The sequence below is a fragment of the Octopus bimaculoides genome, chromosome 1 (assembly GCF_001194135.2).
Source record: "Octopus bimaculoides isolate UCB-OBI-ISO-001 chromosome 1, ASM119413v2, whole genome shotgun sequence".
NCBI lineage: Eukaryota > Metazoa > Mollusca > Cephalopoda > Octopoda > Octopodidae > Octopus > Octopus bimaculoides.
In genome coordinates, this window is record NC_068981.1 from 172,565,698 (window position 1) to 172,572,302 (window position 6,605).

The 6,605-nt window shown below is 30.3% G+C and overlaps 1 protein-coding gene across 4 annotated transcripts in view; it reads left to right on the forward strand.

Annotated features, from left to right (window-relative positions):
• LOC106880457 (rap guanine nucleotide exchange factor 1) overlaps positions 1-6,605 on the forward strand; it is a 199,609-nt gene that overhangs the window by 803 nt on the left and 192,201 nt on the right. The gene's annotated exons all lie outside the window — the stretch shown is intronic.

Consider the following 6,605-nt stretch of genomic DNA (forward strand, 5'->3'; position numbering starts at 1 on the left):
ATATATATATATATATATATATATAGATGTGTGTGTGAGTCTACAGCAGTAGAAAAGTCAGTTTGTACTGTCGGCTGTATTTTACCAAGATTTGATCGTCGGTTTTAGCCTCATCAAGATAAATGACAATAAAAAATTGGCAGATCAAATTATATGAAAAGAATATTTCTTTACCACCCGTTTTTCACTCTGATTTTTGTAAAGATCATTAATAATTGACTAGATAGTTTAAATATATATCTTGACAATGAATTTGTATTCACTTATTTTAGATGACGTCTCTGTCTATATTCTCTTAATATGTTCTTGAATTTTTCATTCCCTTCATTATCAATCACTATAATTTGTACGTCTCTAAATAATTAGCTCGAAATTCGTGTTTCTCTCTCTCTCTCTTAATCAAGCTTATTCAGTCAGCTATTTTGTCATCGTTTAAATCACTTGTCTTATCAGTACCGGTGATACTAAGAATATATTAAGAAAACAGCTGTTGTTTAGTATTAATAAAACCATCATAAAAAAAATAACGTTCCCTAAACTCTCAAAATTAATATATTCTACAGGTTTAACCGAATATCTGAAATTTCGTCTTCCTTGAAGAGGAAGGGGTGGGCATAAAAAGTAGATCTCTGCTTTAATTTATTGGTAGCTAATTGTGGTTCGGATTACACTGCATTTGATTTCACACTAATTGTCGCTTCTCAACTAATATATATTTATTAACAGAATAACTGTGTGATCAACTGTTATCACTTAACTCCTGCATTAGTCTTTCAGACTGCTCTGTTGGCTGATTATATATATATATATATATATATATATATATATATATATATATATATGAGAGAATGTGGAGAAAAGTTGAAAATATCGGTGCCATACAGTCGAAGCGGATATAATGTACATGAGGTTAGCTAATCTATTCTGAAGCAAAAGGGAATATTAAAAAGTCCGGTCTCGCTTATTGTCAAATTACTCGTTTTTCGCTTCCACTTCAATCTTACGTAGTACGTAGGTATTTGCTACTGGTATCAAATGCATTATCCATACATGCATTTGTGCAGACACATGTATGGACACATAGACACAATTGTAATACAAAATATGCACAAGCCGAAATTAAAATGCTAGTCTTCCGGTTTTCTACTTTTAAGTCTTGTGTGTGTGTGTACTTCAGAGTGCACTTGGTAGGCTTGCGTTCAGTATTGATACTAGCATATGCGATGTGTTCGTGTGTGAGCATATGTAATATATTTCTGCTGGATACAAATTAAACAGATCGGTTATGAGATTCGGATTGAGCAAGATACTCTCGGTAGTGCTAGCTTAAAATCAATGTGATTATTATTTTCCCTTATTTCTGTCAGGTTTTAAGCACTGCTTAACATATTGAGACGGATAAAAACAAATATTACATTGTCAAGTACTTGACCATTTCTGTCAAAACCCATGCATCGTATCTCTTTGACTTCAATTTTTTATCATGTGTGTTTAAGTCGTCTGTATCTCATCAGATATGGAACTAACTCCATTTCTAAACTGAAGTAAATTTGTGTCTAGATAATTTCCTTGTTTTCAGCTTCAACTTGATAGATATGTGTGTGTGTGTGTGTGATTTCATAGAATGTAATTTAAGTGATCCAGGTTGTGTCTACTGTATTTAGCAGTGACACGGAGCTTGACATGAATGAATTACTTGGTCAGTACCTTATGGTCTTGAGTTCAAATCTATTCGAGATCACTAAGATAGATGCGGAAAGAATTGCTGTGGGTTTCTTTTGATGAATGATGATGGTTCTAGATAGGATACAACAGTGGAGTTGATACGTACAATAAGCCGGATTACAGATTTTCCCCCATTCCCACTAGATTCAACTTTGCTTCTTTAGAAACGACGGTCGACGAAGTACCAGTGTAAGATAGTGTTAATTCAATCGGCTACAGCCCTTCTTGCCTTAAAAATGGCTTCATATCTTGTATAAAAACATCAAATCATTGATGTGTGTGTGTGCGTAAATATACATGTACGTATGTATGTATACCCAACGAAATGTCAAAGTATGTGTATGCTCATACACGCACACACATACACACACACGCACACATATATATATATAACCAATGCCTATAAAACAGGTTCCCTTAATATGACGAATATTCATATTTGTGTAATTGTTTAAATTTTGCATCGACATGTTACATCTCTGTTAGTGTATATGCTAAGTCTAAGCTGACAATTAATATTTCTGTCGAATATTTGATTATTCTCCTATCAGTTATATCATAAAGCGGAAACATCGATGAAAGAAAACCAGTCCTTGTTTTGTCTGTTGTTTCTTTCTTTTTTTTCTTTTTAATTTCTTCTTCACCATTATCGTTTTTGTTCGTCAGTAAAGTTTAGTCAAATACAGAAAGATTTGTCATTATATTATTGTTTGAAGTAGTTAATGTTAATACCACTAGATGATATTTCCGAACAATTCATAGTAGTAGTTTTCTGTCTAGAAGTGGCAGTATTATAAATGTGCCCTTATTTATTCAGCCTGTCATGGAAATGTGAATTATTACTAGTCTTTTAAGACGTCTTGTTATAATAGAATAGATACACATTAAATGAAAATGACCTATTTATTATTCTTTTTGCTTATTATAGTAATCAATATTATATAGAAATATCTAAATATTTTTTGGTGAGTGTCAGTCCCAAATTATAAAACTTACCTTAGCCAACATTGAATTATTTAAAAATCTCTGTTCTCATTCAGATAGAAATTTTGTTTTTACTGTCCTCAATGACATGAAATAATAGAGACAGTTAATTAATTTGAACCTCACTGTTGAAATTTATTAAGTATTGCAATGGCTTCATTTGCTTTTGAGATTTACATGTATACATTTGCCTTAAGTCTAATATATCTCATGTTTTTGAATTTTCTCAGTTTTTTTTTTCTTTTGCCTTGAGCCACTTAAGCTTTATTCTCACTGATTTTTTTTTTCAATCTCTTAAGTTATTCATCATATTCTTTGCTAGATTTAACCATTTTCATTTCTATTTTTAAATACATAAACATCCAAAATTCAAGTAGTAAAAGTTTCTCTAATTTTGTAAACCGTCAGGTTACTCTAGCAAATACATTTGTCTGCCCTACAATATAATAGGAATAATGAGTGGATAAAAATTGTATAGTGGGCGAAATGCCAGTTATGAAATGAATCCAGCTGGCAGATACATTCACTGAGCAGACATCAAAAGAATAAATAAGAATTTATTAGAATTTTCTTTCTTTGTAAAATTATAGATTTTTTTTTCCTCCTTTTTCCTCCTCAAATTTAAGGAAAGTTTGGTAACAGAAGTTATATCTTTGGTTCAGTATTTGGAGATAAGAAGAAAAAAGAAATTTAATCCTTCACTAGGAGGTGTGAGCTAAACAGCCAGTTGTCTAGCATAAATACATTTTTAAGATCCCCTTTAAAAAAAAAGGGAGAAAATCTCTAGTTAGTTGTAATCTTCAATCTGTTGCATATCTATCACTCCCATTAGTTTTAGAATTTTTTTCTATTGTCATGGTGCTTAATTTTGAAACTAAAAATATTACTGAATAGATTGAAGTTGATTAAAAAAAAATTTTTGTTAGAATTATTAGTTTGAAGAAATATGAGGATATTTTCACATAATAAAAATTTTCATTTGTTCAGCTAGAAAAACAAAAGATTTTTGTTAAATTGAACTGATTATCATGACTAATTATATTCCCATAACCTGTTCACTGTATCATGATCATTAATTTCTACAACAAAAGACTATTAAAATGATACTTATAATTATCAAATGTTTATCATAATTTTGACTAATATTTATTTATGAATTCCCTTTTATAATAAGCAAGGTTAAACTGGAAAATTTTTCATCTATATTGTTTTTTTTTTCATATCTGAATGTTGTAAATTCAAATGAAGTTTATTTTTGTTTTGAAGGTACTATAGAAATAAATATAAAAATTTAAATATTTATAATAGGAAATGAAAGACTGTGTAATCACTTTTTGTTAAAATAGGGATTTCTGATTCAATGAATAGCAGTTGAGAAATAGCAACTAAAATCAAAACTTTGAAAGATTGTTCTACATGAAGTGTCAGGGGATTTAAATTCTTGAAATTAATCAGCATTCTGGCCATTTAAGTGTAGCCAAACAAAATATACTAATTAATATTTGTTGTAAATAAATTCTCTTAATGGAGTGAAAAGCATCTGTTGATCATGGCATAAGTTCAAATTATATTGACCATTGATTCATAAAACTAGATATGGAATACTGGAATATGTGAAAATTTAAATATAGTGTGCTTTTCTCCCACAATTGATCATTATTTAATTATGTTTTATTTAAGGAATAGCAGCAGTATCTATCTTTGTGAAATTAAGTCAAATCAGCTTCTAGTTTTAATAGTCAAATCTCACTTTTGTAGGCATGTTAAATGAAACTAAATTAGTATGAATTATTATATTAAACTATGTTCATTGTGACCTAACATAATTTCTATACTTCATATTTTCTACATTAATTATTACTCTAAATGTTACTGAAATTTATGAAGTTTGTGCAGTAGTGTTATAGACTGAACAGGCTTTTGATGTAAGTCCAGTTATGCAAACATTTCTAAGTGATCCTTTAAGTTCAAAAATTCAACATGAATGAGATGGGCAAAAGTTTTACCATGTTACTCTACATGATACCATACTAAAGACTAAAATGAATCTCAGCTGAGCTGTAACATCTCATAAATTTTAATCCAGTAGGGTTACCAATGAACTTAATAGACATTTTGCCTAAAGTGGTTTGTTGTATCACATTGTTTATTATAGCTTCCTTGCTATGATCTTACCACAATTATCAAGACATGGTCTAAGTTTGTTATCATTACCATCATCATTTAAAGTCCATTTTGCATACTGGCATGGGTTGGATGGTTTGACAAGAGCTAACAGACCAGAGATTACGACAAAAAAAATATATATTGTGCCACTGGTGAAGACTACAAGAGATTATTTACTCTTCTAGTTAGCTTAGGATGAACTTTAAGGTGACAAATGACAACCTGTCTGATTTGCAGTTTTTATGTTGGAGACAAACATTTCATTTAATTTTCTTTGCATTAAAGCAACTTATATTTACAAATTTCAGATTAAGAAACTGTCTTTAACCTTGCTATCCTGTCATACAATACAACTGTGCTTAATGACCCTTTAACAAATTATAACCGAAAGATCACTAAAATCATTCACATGCTAATCCAGGTCTTTAAGTTTGCCAACTACTGTAACACACACAACTAGTACTTAATCTGCTGTAATCTTAATTGTTTTGTATTCTTGTTTAAATTTTCCATGCTGGCATGGTTTAGATGAAATTCATTGAGGCAGATTTTCTATAACTGGATGCTCTTCCTGTTATCAACCTTCACCTGTTTCCAAGCGAGGTAATATTTCCATTAGTCTTCAAACATGAATAACCTAATGGCTAGATGTGATTTCACTGAAGATTGCAAGCAAATGACACTATTTATTTAAAACCATTTGTTTACAATTCATCTATGATGGCAAAACAAAGATACACATTCACACACATTATACATAGAATGGATTTCTTTCAATTTCGATCTACCAAATCCACTCAAAGTGTTTGGTCAGCCCAGGCTAAAGCAGAAGATACATTCCCAAGATAGCACAAAATGGGGCTGATCCTAAACGATGTGATTGTAAAGGGAGCATCTTAACCACACAGGTATACCTGTACCTATCAGATTGCAATGAATTATATTCTGACATGAACATCAAATAAAGAAAATTTGCATCTTAGAACGACTAATTGCTGTTAAATGAAAGTAATAAATCAATATTTTTGTCAAGAATGTAGCAAAGGTAGATCTGAAGAGTGAGTTTTAAGTGACATGATGGTGCTTATGATAATTGTCTCTAATGAAGCCAAAAAGTCACACATTGTGGGGTAGTTGGTCAAATAAATAGACCCCCAACACTTGGACTATATTTTATCAATCTCAGAAGGATGAAAGGTAAAGTTGACCATGACAAATTGAACTTTGAATGAGAAGAGCTGCAACAAATACAACAGAGTATTTTGTCTTATGTCCCAATGATTCAGCCAATGCAAATAATAATGATAATTGTTTTGTAGGAAATTCAGAGCTGAAAAAAAAAAAATGATTTGCTCATCATGATAGAATTGCTTGATGTCATTCATGTCTCTATTTTTTTTTTTTTTTTTTTTTTCATAATTACATCTTAAACAATATGTACATTATATATATGTGTGTGTGTGTGTAAAGGTAAGATCCAAAGATCAAGGTGTAGGAAGTTAGTGAGCTTGAAACAATCTGTAGATCTATAAAACAACATTCAGGAACAAGAGCAGTTTATTGGCGAAGGTTGTGAATTTTTCTCATATCAAAGTACGATAAGCTGAAAAAAGTTAATTTTACAGTTCATGGTTAACAATGGGTTGTATATGTGAACAAATATCCAAAACATTTTGGTGATATATATATATATATATATATATATATATATATATATATATATATATATA